We start from the raw sequence: 15,640 nt of genomic DNA, 5'->3' as shown, positions 1-15,640 counted from the left end.
CAGTGAAAACACTACAAAATGAGTACACCAGTTTTAAAAAAAACCAATATTTATTTGAATAAAACAAGACCAAAATGACAAAAATCCAACATACACAAGTAAAGATATATCACTTTTAAAAAGTTGAGTAAGATTAGTCCATAGAAATCTATGGATGCAGTTGTTTTAGCACAATGTACCTTAGATGCCTCAAAATAAAAGCCGAAAACAGGTGCAGGGGAGATAAGGTGCCACAAAACAGGAAGGCAAAAAGTTTGGGGAGAACCCTGCAAAAAGCACCAGTTCAACAATCACAAATGAACACACAACGTTCTGTTGTGCACTGACCTTCCAGCTCTCTTTGCAGTTTATTACTAAATTCCAGCTAAAATGAACTATTTAATCCTTAATATACTTTTTAACAAGAAAAACTGACCCCGTTACTTCTTTTACTGACATTTTGTTTGACAGATTTTATAGGCCAGAGAAAGCCTCTTTTCCAGATGTGTGGCCTCTGGCTTTCAAAAAGCACAGTTTTCTGAACCTCTTGCTGATTGGGGAGAGATTTTACCTTATATGGGTATTTGGATATCAATGAAAGAAAGAGTTTAAGTGAAGTCTTTGCTTTCTGTGACGATTCATGGGGAACGGAGTTATAGAGAGCTGGGCTCATCACATTAACTTTTTGAGCGCCAAGCAGACACACCGGCCACTGCACCCTTATGTGCTTATTAAAGAATATAACAGAGAGAGAAAGAGGGTAAATACCTGTAATCAGATATTATTGTCTTATGCAGTCTTATGCAGTGAAAAGCCTTATGCAGTGAAAAGCATTCTTTTGAAATGAAACTGAGGGTGAATGCTTTCTAAATGCCCCCAGAGCCCAAAGATAGCACAGTGCAAACACTAAAATGTTACCTGATTCTTTGCTTAGAGGTTGGAAATCCAAGTTGATAATTATCTGTCCCCTGATAAATAGCGGGTAAAAGGAAGTCGCCGTTGGGGGTATCCGATATAACGGCTAGGGCGTCAAACTCGAACATGGAGAACCGGGTTCGAGTCTCGGCAATGACGCTGAACATCCTGTGATCAGGGCAAATCAGTTAATCTCCCCGTGCCTAACTAAAATGAATGGGGCAGATTTATATTGGACTTGCGCCACTTTGACGCCGCTGTTGCGTCACTTTTGTGACGCAGTGGCGGCGTAAACCCTGCGCCACATCTATGGAGATGCATCACGGTGTAAAGCCCTGCGCCACATGAAACCTGCGTCAGGTTTCATGTGGGCGTTTCTACGCAGGCGGGGCGTTCCGTCGCAGGAACACCCCTGAAAAGTGACTCCGTGAAATCTACAAGATTTCACTGGGTCACTTTTCCAACGCTGATGAGTCAAAATCCTGCGCCTGCTTGAAGCAGGCGTAAAGCTTGACGCACCACGTTACAGATTGGGCAAGTTGGAAGAGTGCTGGAGTTGCGTGGCTCACGCAACACTATTTCAGCGCTGCACCAACTTTACGCCCCAGATGCGACACGCATCTGTTTATTCCTGCGCCATGATGCGCCACATTGTAAATGCGGCGCATCATGGGTGGCGCAAGGGTAAACTTGCGTGCCGCATCTTTCCTGGCGCATCCCTGCTGATTTGCAGAGATGCGCCAGGCAACATAAATCTGCCCCAATGTGTCCTCATGTAACGCAACTGGTGCTATGTAAAGCGCTCTGTTACCAGAAGGGTCAAGTTCGCGCTATATAAAATTCGGAATCCATGAGTATCAGATTTTAAAAATTGAGGTAAATTCAAGATTTCCCTTCAGCGTACTCATAATCAGGACCCTCCAGGGTGCATTTACTACTTGCTTTTGAATTTTTCAAGGTTGGATTGAAGGATGAAGGTAGATGAAGATGAAGGCTTGGACAGAAAACAGGCTCGAGCAAAAAACATACAATTGGCCCCATTAGTGCATCAGATAGCAAAAAATATACGACATAGTGCACAGGTTTTATTTTTCAAGAAATAGGAGACTGCATGCATTTCCCCTCGTTCCGAGGTTTATATAGGGCTATATTTTCAGCAACAACAAAAAATGTCAAGCAACTCTGAATCCAGACCCAGGCAAAAGCCATCTGGCTTCCCCGAGTCTCGTTTTTGAATCACTAAAGCCAAAATCAAAATTCTCAGGGGCAGATTTAAAAGCCCCTTGCGCCATTTTTGCGTCACTAAAGTGACGCAAGGGGCTTGTAAATCTGCCCCTCAGTTCTTATTTGCATTACCCACACTTTCCTCTTGGCCCTTGATAGTGAATATGGCAGAGAACTGGTGCCTTTCAGAGAGGAAGGTTATTTGTTGGTATGCAGACAATAATGGGAATATTTATTTACTGCAGGTGTTGAGTATCAGGTTTTGTAATTTTATTTAATTCATGAATGACTTAAATTGTAAATTGTGGCTGCCCTTCAAGATTGATTTGTATTGGACAGTGGCGTAAGCATCACATTGAGGAGGCCCACACAGTGTAAAACGCTTCGTTGATTCTTTGACATTGTCGAGCAGTGTCTGTCTTGAACTAGCTAGCTCTGTCGTGTTAAATGTGGACACAAATATCTAATGCATATGAGAAGTGAGACAAATGCATAATTTAAACAGACATAAAACTGTTTAAATTAGCACAAGCCAAAATTGTGGCAGCACAGGAGTTACTGACGTGCTAATTTATCCAGATTTTATGTTAAAAGAAACACTGCCATTGCATTATAATTTGCCTCAAACCACTAATTTAAATTGAAAATGAGCGTGCACATGTCTATATTTTTTGCCCTGATTCTGAGGGCTAGTTCATCGATTTAGGGGCGAGTGGGGGATCCATCATCATCATCTGCAGTGTTTGTTTTCTTTCTTGTGTGATTTTGTTGCCCCCAAAGAACTGCCCGACAGTCACCGTGGAGAGCCCTTCAGTTGACTTAACTAGACATTGCGAGAGTACAGAGTACATGGACAGGCTGTTAGATGAAAGGCGAATGGTGGAGAGGTGCCAGCTAGACTAAGGCCCTAATTACGAATCCGGTTGGACAAGCTTCCGACTGGCATCGTTGTGGTAAAGTGACTGGGTAACAGATAGTCGGTAGTCCCGCCCGTCTACTTAGGATACGCCCGCCATGGAGGCGGCCGGAAACATGCCTTTTGGCATTGAAGCTTGTGCTGCGGCCCAGAAAAGGTCCTCAGAACAAGCCCAAATGCCAAAAGGCATGTTTTTAAACATCCCTGCACCCTATGGCAGGTACTTCACGGTGCCTGCCACATGGGGCATAGATGTTTGTGGTGGCGGTCGGACCGCCATTAAAAGGCTCTCGGAAAGGGCCATTGTAATCCCTATGGCGATGCCTGAGCAGGCACGGCCCTCATTGTAGGGATTACATTCCGACCGCAGGGCCCCGTCGGAACCGCAGCAGTCAGTCCCTCACCCATGTGGTCCGACTTGAGGTTCTGGACTTTTAAGAGTCCAGAGGTGTCAGGGAAACAACACCCGAAGACCCCTGAGTTCCTCCTGTCCCGGTGCACAAATAAACAGAGACACGGGCTTCTCGATGGTGGCGTCAAAGACCAAGGTTTATTTACTGCAGGGACACAGAAATCATAGGAACCACACAGAGGCAGAATCTACGAGACTGTTCAAATTGCATTAAGTGGGTTACTCTTTAAATACACGCAAAATGTCTTTAGGCTACATTACACGAATATTTCTCATGCCCAACCCGGTATCCCAAACAAACAGTAAATAGACATCAAACAATAATTTGTAGGATTTCGGTATTCGATCAGATCCCCTTGTCAGTTTTCCATTCTTTACCCGATCCTCCCCATCATAAAAATCGTAACCTCCCCATTGTAAAAGCCCAGAAGGAGAGGAGCAGAGCCAGGTGCAAAGGATTGAAAAGGAGGATAAGAGGTGTTTATGGATCATAAACGGGCATGGCTACCGTCTTCGGCCTTTCAGTCAGGACAACGGACACGAGAACTAGTATAGCAGGACTGGCCTCAGGCAGGGGAGGCAGCTTGATTCTGCCTAGTCATGTAGTGTCAGCCTTTCTCGGGGCTCGGCTTACGTGCCCTTAACAAGGTGACTCTGCCGGGGTCATCGCCCGTTCATTGACTATGTGAGGGCAAAAAACAAAATGGATGCCGTAACTAAAATGGATGCCACGACTTTACAACAGAATGCCCTATTTCTCAGTGAATTCATGCTAGTTGCGTAGCGAAAACACTGTCATGCATATAATGGATCATTTGCGGTTCATTGGTACCAAAATCGTGTCCGTACTACGATACCGAATTCACGGGTTCGGATCGCTACAGAACCTCAGACCGTCCTTTTGCCCTTACATAGGCAATAACTCACTCTATGTCAGAATCCATTTCTATGTTCATCAGGTCACTGATATGTTGTTGGAGCATTACTCTATCCCGTGGCATATCTCTAAAAACAGGTGGTCTTCTTACGCATGTTGAAATGCAGACGTTACATAAGGCAGGACCACACTGAACAATGAGACAGCACGAAAATAAAAATACTAATGCAACACCAGTGACTATCAGAACCTTCCATCCCCACGCAGACAACAGGCTCCAGAACCATCCCATTAATGACCAGTCACCTTCCTCTACATGAATAGAGTCAGAGATCTTATGTAACTTAGAGATGGCCTTGTACACCGTTGGCGCATTATCTGGGATAAAAACACAGCAACTCGATTGGATCATCTTACACACTCCACCTCGATCTGCAAGTAAAACATCAAGAACCATACAGTTCTGTAACGTCATGAGGCGATCCGCTTGAAGCTCAGCTGTCAGGTTACTAAGGGCACCCGCAGTTTCGGTGATAGTGGATTCAACTACCCGTGTTAGTTGACGTAAGTTTCTACTGTTGGCCATAGGCCCCCAGAACGGAAGGAAACCTTTGAAAAAGTCTCCTGCTTCTTGGCCAGTAGTATCTTCTTTACTGAAAACACCTCTCACAGCTCTAGTTTTGTGATAATCCGGTGTAGCAGTGTATGTCGGAGGTAGCAGTTGAGCGATATAACATGAGCCTGAGAAGTCAGCAGGCAGCCATGTGTATGCTCTGTCTTGGCAAACAAAATAAGTACCCTTAGCAGCTAAGAATGCAGGGGAAGACTGTGACGGGAAAACATATGTTTCGATACAGTCACTCTTCCCTAGTCGAGCTTTCGGATTCCTCCCATTTCCTTGCAAACAGATCTGACCTTGGTGGGGTACGACCCAGATCGGAGTCGAGTTTTTACGTTTGTTCTCACCCATAGTAATGCCATATTCCGTAACATTCCAACCCATGTAAACTCGCAATTCATCCTTGGGAATGAACGGAGTATTATTGACATCTCTAACCATGTCAGTGATTCCTTTTACCAAGGCTCTATTAGCAGAGTTATACCGAGTGGAACGCGGAGGTCGTGAAGGATAGGTTTCTAGGGCATAAGCGAACATGGTCTGAAATTCCCAGAATGATCCATTATAACTAAAGGGCAGAACCAAATAAGGGATGCCCTTGTCCATAGTATGTGGTATCAAGCCACACACCCAGCAGTTTGTTGTGTTAACTACTAGTTGATGTTGGTGCAAGAGCTGAATGAAAGTGTTATTTATAAACTCAGAGCGTCGAGCTTGCTCGTGGGCAGGAAAAGGGTGGAAAGAATGAAGAGAAACAACAGTCAGAGAAACAGGAACATGGGGAGATACTGTAGATGTAACAGGTGTAAAGATCAACTGAATACCAAAAATAATTCCGCCTACCAAAGTTATCAAAACAATTAGAAGTGTCAGAGTACATTGCATTAGAAAACATTTGCTATACAATATGTCATATAGCTTTGTCTTGTGCACATTTATGACATTAACCCGTCGCAGTTCAGGAAGCTCCATCTTCTACAACCGTTCGCAACGGATGGTTTGTACCTGTTAAAAACTTGCCTCTGTTTACCCTGGGAGTTCCCAAGATAGACAGAAGAAACCGACCTTATGTCTGATTCCCTGCAAATTAAAACAAGGCACACGTTACGACCCTACGGTAACCCAGATGGCAAGGTGAGAGAAACAATTAAAAAAAAAAAAAGATAAAAATTTTGAGCAAACTTCCTGACTGAATGGAATGCAGTAAGATCAAAACAGTTTTCAAACAGAAAGGTAATTATGCAATGTCATTAGTTCATAACATGAGAACGTAGATTATATCTGTACTTTCCGGGTCTTGTCTGATCTTGAAATAGCTGGTCTACAGGTGCGGAAATGTTCGACTCCACAGGTGGCAAATGTTCACTTTGTACAATACTCTGTCCAAGGTTCAAAGGAGCGGTTCCTGCTGAGGTGTCAAAGTTCTGTGTTTCAGTTCGTGGGTGGTCAGTTATGTACTCTGCATCACTGAAAGGGATGTGCCTAGGAACAGGTTCTGTCTCGGATACACCAAATCCCTGTCTAACCCAATTGTCATAGGGGAGTGGGAGAGGGACACGCTTCGTATGGCTAGCGTGTACCCAGTTTTTCCTTCCAGCTAGGCGTACTGCAGTTATTGTTGTGAGGAGTACCTGGAACGGACCCACGAATCTTGGCTGGAGGTTCCGAGTACGGTCAAAATTCCGAACTACAACTTGGTCGCCTGGTTTCAACGTGTGGCCTGGACTCTCTGGCAGTTTAGGCAAGGATTCGAATACCTGTTGGTGAATAAGGCTTAATTTAGCAGTCAGATCATAAAGATAATCAATCAACATTGGGTATTCAATCTGTTTGAATTCCTTTGGCCTAGGGACTCCCCAGACATTAGCAGGACGACCGAACACAATCTCATATGGGCTAAGCCCTACTCGAGAGTGTACAGTCGCTCTGGTGGACAGTAGAGCTAAAGGCAGTGCGTCTGGCCAAGAGAGACCAGTGGAAGCTTGAATTTTAGCAAGTTCCAGCTTCAGGGTGCCATTGTACCCTTCAACCAAACCCGCTGACTGTGGGTGATTCGCACTGTGGAATTTTTGATTGATACCCAGACCCGCACACACACTTTTCATAACTTCCCTACAAACTCACTTCCATTGTCCGACCAAACAAGCCGTGGCATACCATACCTGGGGAAGTATTCTTTGAGGAGGATTTTGGCAGTGGACATAGCAGTGTTATCCTTCAACGGATATGCCTCAATCCATCTTGAAAAGGCACAGACTACCACTAGGACGTATTTAAGATTGTTACACCTATCCATGTGGACATAATCCCACTGAATCACTTCAAAGGGACAAGAAGGGGGAGCAAAATGACCAGTTGGGGTTCCCTTGCCAGGATTATGCATCAGGCATATCATGCAGTTTTTCACCACTCTTTCCACACACTTAGTAATTCCATCGTTCTTCCATACTGGAGCTAACATTTTACAGATCCCTTTCGAACTGATGTGCGCCGCTCCATGCGCCATCGTGACTACCGCAAGTACATACGCATCAGGTAACATCCAACGTTGCTGTTCGGACAAATCAACCCAACATCCACTTGAATCCATTTTACCCGTTTTCTCCTTCCATTCATTCTTCTCATTCTCAGTTGCTTCATTCTGGATTGCCTTCACACTTTCAATCGTATTCTCACACATCCCTGATTCAGCAATCCATCTTGCAGACGTTGCAACATACATTCGGCTCGTCATGTTCTTGGCCGTCTCTTTGGCGACCTCATCAGCAAACGCATTTCCACGGCCAACATCATCCGTAATCTTCCGATGTGCACTGCATTTCACAATCGCAACTTCATTCGGTAGGGTCAGAGATTCCAATAGATCACTGACTAACTGTCCATGTTGGATTTTAGTCCCATGGGATGTGAGAAAACCTCTTTCTCTCCAGAGACGTCCAAAGTTATGTGATACGCCGAAGGCGTATTGGCTGTCAGTAAACACATTCACTCTCTTTCCCTCAGCTAAAACACACGCTCTTGTTAGTGCAATTAATTCTGCAGCTTGGGCAGAATTCTGACTTACTCTTGCAGTCTCAACAATCGTACTCAAAGTCGTAACTGCATACGCGGCCGTCACATCACCATTCTGTAACTTAAAACAAGATCCATCGACATATAAAGTGCCGTCTGGATCTGGCAACGGAGTGTCTTTTAAATCAATCCGACCTTTTGTCTCTTCCTCAGTTCTGAAACAACAATCATGGGGCTCTGAATCACTCGACTTCTGAGTAGTCGGCAACAACGTTGCTGGATTCAGTATGTTGCATCGCTTGATCTGAATGTGACTTGCCAAAAGTGTCAGCTCGTAGCCTGATAGTCTAGCACTGGTGAGGTGCTGAGTTTTCGTTCGATTCATGAGTGTATCCACGGCATGTGGAACCATGACTATTAACATGTTGTTCATGACTAGTGCAGCAGACTGTCTAATAGACACTGCAGCTGCTGCTGTAGCTCTCAAACAACTCGGCAATGCTCTGGCTACCGGATCTAATGTGGATGAGAAATATGCACAAGGCCGCTGTTTGTCACCAAACTGTTGCGTTAAAACACTCAACGCACAACCTTCTCTTTCATGGACATATAGAGTAAACGGCTTACTGTAGTCAGGAGTACCTAACACAGGAGCTGAGCATAACGCATCACGCAATTCCGAGAAGCTTTGTTGACATTCATCAGACCATGGCAAAGGACTCGGAACACCTTTTCCAGTCAGAGCCACCAATGGTTTTGCCATGAGAGAAAAATTTGGGATCCATTGCCTACAATATGACGTAATACCCAAAAACGCACGCACTTCTCTCTGTGTGCTTGGTATAGTCATCTGCGAGATTGCTTTGATTCTCTCTGGGGTCAACCTTCTTCCCTCCTTTGACAAAAGATGACCTAAGTAGGTCACTTCTTGGCAACAATATTGCAGTTTAGAAGGTGACACCTTGTGATGTAAGTCTGACAAATGACGTAATAAAGAAATTGTAGCTGTTTTGCAAGTTTCCTTGTCATCAGCAGCCAGTAAAAGATCATCTACGTATTGGATCAGGGCAACACCAGGAGGAAGTACAAGAGCATCTAATTGACTCTTTAATGCTTGGCTGTAAATTGAAGGCCTCTCACAATAACCTTGTGGAGCGCGCTTGAATCTGAAACTGCGACCTCCTAAGGAGAAACCAAAAATGTCTCTACTTTCTTCTGCTATGGGAATGCTGAAAAATGCATTTTTCAAGTCGATAACCGTAAACCATGAGGCTGAGGCAGGAATCAACGTCAATAATGCAGTGATATCTGGGACCACAGGAAACTGTGGAATCACTATTTTATTAACTTCTCTGAGGTCAATCACAAATCTGTAGATTGAAGGTTTGGATGGGTCAGTACGTTTCAAAATCGGCAAAACAAGACTATTGCAGACATTTCCTCTAGTTTCCTCAACCACATCTTTCTGTATTAAGTCTTTCACAATCAGTAAGAGTGCTCGTTCCCCTTCATTCGAAATCCGATACTGTGGGATTCGTGGGAATTTAACATTCGCTTTCAAACTTACCACATAAGGGGGAATTTCCAAGAGGCCTACATCGTTAGGACCAGTTGCCCAAAGAGTATCAGGGAGAGAACGCAGCTCTGGTGGGAGCTTATCCATCGACATATACATTGGAGAGATGACTCTTTTGCCTAATGTGAGCTGTACTCCCGAAGGGGAACAGTACAGTGTCGCATGCAGGCGTTTCAACAGATCTAAACCAAGCAGATTCTCATTACAACCGGTTGTTAGAATAAGGGGTGCTTCTAGTTCGCATGGCCCAACAGATATTGATAAAGGACTAGAAACAGAATTGTGAACAGGGGCGCCTGAGAAACCTACTGAAGTGTTCGTTAAGCCAGACAAAGGTGCGCCAGGGAGTTTCGCATGCATAATTGAACTTTTTGCCGCACCAGTATCCAACAGAAACGGTTCGACCACGCCTGAGGTAACTACTGCGACATAAGGTCCACTCTGATCAACTGGAACTGATACTACTCCCTTTCTTTGCCTGTGGCTGTCCTAGTACTCGCTTCTCTGAATCTCCTCATTATGATCATAGTAATCTTCAACATGATACTGTGGAGATCTACCTGTTTGCGCAGATTGTGCATTTCGCTGATCGAAATAATTCGATTGGCGATCGGCCTGTGGTGTCATAGTACCACGTCCTCTACCTCTAGGAGCTTGCGTAAATCCAACAGTACTTCTCTGAGCTGGGACACCACTAGTCTGTGCGTGCAGTACCGGACACTCATTCTTATAATGACCCTCCTTTTTACAATAGGCACACTGATTCCATGCTAACTGTTGTCGGGAAAAACCATAATTAGATCTTTGGGACGTCCCTTGCTGGAATTGTGGCTGTTGCTGAAACTGGGGTCGCTGCTGTGAATCTGACTGATTCGAGCGAGGCGGATACGCCTGTTGCAAAAGAACTTTAGTCTTTAAATCTTGTGTTTTCTTTTCTGACTTTTCCTTCTCTTCTTTCTCTCTATTCTCGTAATACTGAGCAGTTGCAAGTATCTGTGCTGTCGTCGACACTGCCCATGCACTTTCAGAATCCTTTAACTTGTTACTAAGCTCAGGTAGTAAATTAAACACGAACTTGTCGACAAACAACCTTTGGCCTCCCTCAGTACTCATATCTTGCCCACTGTGGTCTACGAAGGTCTCTTCAAATCTAGTGAAGAAGTCAGAGACGCTTTCATCCTTCTTTTGTTTGCATGCCGATAGTTTATCCCAATTGACACGTAATGCTGGCATCAGCGTTTTCATCAGATTAATTATTCTGCCAGGTAGGGCAGCAATCAGAGGTTCAGGTTTAGCACCACCAACTTGTTGCGCATCTGCTGCTACAATAGCTGGCCAATCACCTCCTAAGGCGACTGGGTGGTTCTCTTGCCGAATTTTGGCCCATGTAGGCTGTGGCACTACATTACCAAATAACATTTCAATGTCTGCCAAATTCATGATGCACGCTTGAACTGTCTGCGTTAACTCTTTGTAATAACCAGCAGGATTTTTACGTGGGTCTGGTAACGCTTGTTTTACTGCTAACACTTCGGCCCGTTTCCAAGGGATGTGTATCCACACTCTCTGGAAATGTGCCGGGGCAGCTACAATATTATTAGCCCCATCAGCTTGAACTGCATCACGCCATATTGGCGGGACTTCCCTCATCGGATATTGACCTCGTTTTTTCCTAGTAGTAATCGGTGAACCGTCAGGGTCTCTTGTCGCTCGAAGAGGGGAATCATCCCTATGAGCTAAAATCAGTTCTATCGCTCCCCTTACTTCTGAACCTATCACCATTCCTGCGGCGAACTTCTGTTGAATATTTATCAAATCAGAGGGGACGGAATCTAAGTCATCATCTTCCCATTCTTCACGCACAAGAGAACACATTATGTCAAAAACATAACGTTGAGTAGGTTCATTCCATTGCATAAAAGTATCTAACACTCTTCGTGCATCATACTTCGCAGCTTTCGACATCCACCTAAGAGCTGTCGAATCTAACATTTCTCGTTCCTGAGGACCAGGAAGCTGGCTACGTCTCTGTATAGAGTCAGAAACGGGGGTCCCAATTAAAGACCTGTAGAGAGGAGTTAAAATATTAGTTACAGAGTCGGTTATATTCCGACGAACGGAAAGCGGAGTCAGAATGTTCACAGGGTTCGGGAATAGGGCAGCTGGAGCAGATGAAATAGTAAGGGTAGGAGTAGCAGGTAAAGCAGTTTGCGAAACGACAGGCAAAGGCGGAACAGGCGACCCAGGAAGAGGGGGTGCCGAAGGAACATTAACCACGGGAAGCACAGGTGCTGGAGTAAAAGGAAGTGGAGCAACTATTCCAGGCTGACCAGCAGCGGGCTGTACAACAGGTAGTAACTGTGGTACTGTAATACCCTGTGCATACGGTGGAGGTGAATTCAACAGGTAAGACAACAGAGGATCCTTCTCATGATCCTCCATCAGCTTAGTAGGACAAGATGGCAATACAGGGTAACATTTATCAATTGCCAAATTATATTTTCTATTCGCCATCTCCATTGCTTTCTCAGTCTCGTTGACATGCAGCTGCCTAGCAGACTCCATTAAAGTCAACCCTTTCTCTTTCTGTTCTTTCTTCGTCTTCCTAATTTCTCTCTGTTTGGCTTCTTTACGCCATACGCGAAAAGAATCAAACATTGCCGGCCGGGCTTTTCTCTTAAACAACTTCTTTTCTAGATTTCTAGAATTTCGGTTTCGAAGCTACCATGCGGTGGCCAACTAAGGACACCATCTTTTCTGGTATAACGGACCCATACTTCATTATACGTAATAGGACCAACACCATGTTTACAATAGAGCTCATATGTAGGAGTTCCAATCGGAGGAACTGAACACAAATCCTCTAACCGGGAATCCTCGTTGCAACGTAACCAGGACAGGAAACAATTACTACTGGTAGTCATGACAAACAAAGACAAATTCCAACCAAAATGCGCAAAGAACTTAGGCCTACCAAAATGAACTAATACCAAAACAAAGATTATCTAGACAAGAGCAACCAATGATAATCTACAAATTAAACCAGAGCAACAAGGAACAACCAAACTGAGCGTAATCCACTTAATACTTAACTGAAATGTGGAAGACGTCACCAAGGAGAACCCGTCTACGTCTCGCCGTACTAAGGTCTGCACCTCGGGTCCAAGACAGGGCGACAGTCAGGGCAGCGGTCCTCTGTAGCCGTCTGGGAACGGGAACCCTCGTGGAAGAGATCGTCGGGCCACTTTTACGACATGCAGGGATCGATGAAGCGGGGTACCTCCCTCCGGAATCTTCACACGAAACTTCTCGAACTTTTCAGGCTTTGGACCGGTACCGGATGACGTCGCCCCACGTTGGGCGCCAATTTGAGGTTCTGGACTTTTAAGAGTCCAGAGGTGTCAGGGAAACAACACCCGAAGACCCCTGAGTTCCTCCTGTCCCGGTGCACAAATAAACAGAGACACGGGCTTCTCGATGGTGGCGTCAAAGACCAAGGTTTATTTACTGCAGGGACACAGAAATCATAGGAACCACACAGAGGCAGAATCTACGAGACTGTTCAAATTGCATTAAGTGGGTTACTCTTTAAATACACGCAAAATGTCTTTAGGCTACATTACATGAATATTTCTCATGCCCAACCCGGTATCCCAAACAAACAGTAAATAGACATCAAACAATAATTTGTAGGATTTCGGTATTCGATCAGATCCCCTTGTCAGTTTTCCATTCTTTACCCGATCCTCCCCATCATAAAAATCGTAACCTCCCCATTGTAAAAGCCCAGAAGGAGAGGAGCAGAGCCAGGTGCAAAGGATTGAAAAGGAGGATAAGAGGTGTTTATGGATCATAAACGGGCATGGCTACCGTCTTCGGCCTTTCAGTCAGGACAACGGACACGAGAACCAGTATAGCAGGACTGGCCTCAGGCAGGGGAGGCAGCTTGATTCTGCCTAGTCATGTAGTGTCAGCCTTTCTCGGGGCTCGGCTTACGTGCCCTTAACAAGGTGACTCTGCCGGGGTCATCGCCCGTTCATTGACTATGTGAGGGCAAAAAACAAAATGGATGCCGTAACTAAAATGGATGCCACGACTTTACAACAGAATGCCCTATTTCTCAGTGAATTCATGCTAGTTGCGTAGCGAAAACACTGTCATGCATATAATGGATCATTTGCGGTTCATTGGTACCAAAATCGTGTCAGTACTACGATACCGAATTCACGGGTTCGGATCGCTACAGAACCTCAGACTGACCGCATTGTAATGCGGCGGTCTGGCCACTGCTTCAGATGTCGATCCCATCGACATCCTAATGAGCCCCCGAATGATCATAGTGATAATATAAACGAAATGCTTGTGACGCCCTAGCCACTGACAATCGACTTCCACTAGTATGCCCAAACACTTCCTCATTCTTATGTGCCATGTGCTTACCCTAAATCAGTGGATTCCCTATGTGAGAGCCATGAGCAAAACCTTTGATCCATTCATGTGATTACTTGGATAAACCATATTTAAGGATAGCTTCCCAAATTCTCACAAATACCTTAGGCTAATGTGGAGTATTCGCTGTTGTGAAAAGCGATGGTGAATGCTGGGAGTGGGGAGAAAGGGGCTGAAAAGTGGATTCTGGACAACTGGTCTGCCGCAGTTACAAGAAGTGGGGTCCTTTCGGACGTCCTGCTGGCTCGCTACCCTCATTGCTACCCAGAGGGCCTGATAGCCTTAGGCCTGTGACTCTGCTTAACAATGACTTTATCCTTTCCTCAAAGCATCATCACAAAAATATCCATCTCTTAACTTCAGCTCCATTTGAGAAGCACAAGTTCTAGCCCCCTAATTGTCAATGACAGATTAACAAGTGCAAGTCCTTGTCATTTTCTTTCTTATTTATCAATATTTCTTTATTGAGTTTTAACACAATATTAAAGCACTTTTCACAAAGTGTATAAACCAGTCAAAACTCTGTGAGATAGGCCAGGGTACATTCAGGGTACATTCTAACAACGTTCAAAATACAGCCAAATAAATTGTACCACATCTTTCTTATGAACTTCTTCTTAAATGTTTCTGATAAGTAAAGAAAGGGGTAAAAAAGAGATAGAAAGCCACACACTACAGGGGGTGCTACTATAGCCTTAGAGCCCGAAGTAGCGGGCTCTACCGGCCATTAAAGGTAAGCTCCAGCATTTGGCTAGGGCCATTAACAAGGGAGAGACGCTTTAATGGCTGGTAGAGCACGCTACAGTGGGCTCTAAGGCTATTAGAACATACCACCCCTAGAGGGCAGAATATTCTAATTTGCAAAAACAAAGGCCTATCGAGCTTGAGGGGGTTTAAATCTGAGAGGCCTTTGTTTACAGCAACTGCTGTGAAATGTAAAAAAACATTGGAATGTTGCTCTCTGGGATTCTACCAGCCATTACAAGCCCAGAGCACTCCATCGTCTTCAACATTCTAATGTTCTAATATAGATATCACCTGTTAACTAACATTGAGAGAAGTCCTTGTTATTTTCAAAAGAACTCCAATAACCAAGAGTGGGAACCCAGGGTATAAAACAATTTGCCAAAGAATGATCGTGAAAAGGCTAGGTCAATTGTCGAGTGGGGAACAGTAGGTATAACTATGGGTCCATGGACCCCATTGCAGTCCAGGGTGGTTTGGAGATGCAATTAAAGAATGGCATAGTCATTATTCCAAAAATTCTGTAGAAAAAGGTTGGCCACAATGTAGGAGTGATGGTCTCCAAGGTTCTATTGGGAATCAGTTAAGCATTAGGAAGCAAGGAGCCCAGTTCCAGAGTGAGATGGTCTGGTGCAGTCTCGAAAGAATGCTCCAAATGTATTGACTGAGATGTTTGAAAAGAGTGAACTGAGGTTGCAAGACAAGAAATGAGGGTTAGAGGAGAGAAGGCTGTCTAGGGGTTGTGAAATGATTCCATTAACTGGCCCTTTCTCCATGCATGTGGCCTTCGGCACTGATCCAAAGCTTTAGGGCTTTGCAGATGTAAGAACCACTGTGTAGTACCTTATTGCCACCTCACACCCACCAGAAAGACAGGCATGATTATGTCTTAATCCAGACATTTTAGAAACAGTGCA

Source organism: Triturus cristatus, chromosome 6 (genome assembly GCF_964204655.1).
Source record: "Triturus cristatus chromosome 6, aTriCri1.1, whole genome shotgun sequence".
Lineage (NCBI taxonomy): Eukaryota > Metazoa > Chordata > Amphibia > Caudata > Salamandridae > Triturus > Triturus cristatus.
The sequence above is the reverse complement of the archived record's forward strand: the minus strand, read 5'-3'. Positions refer to the sequence as shown.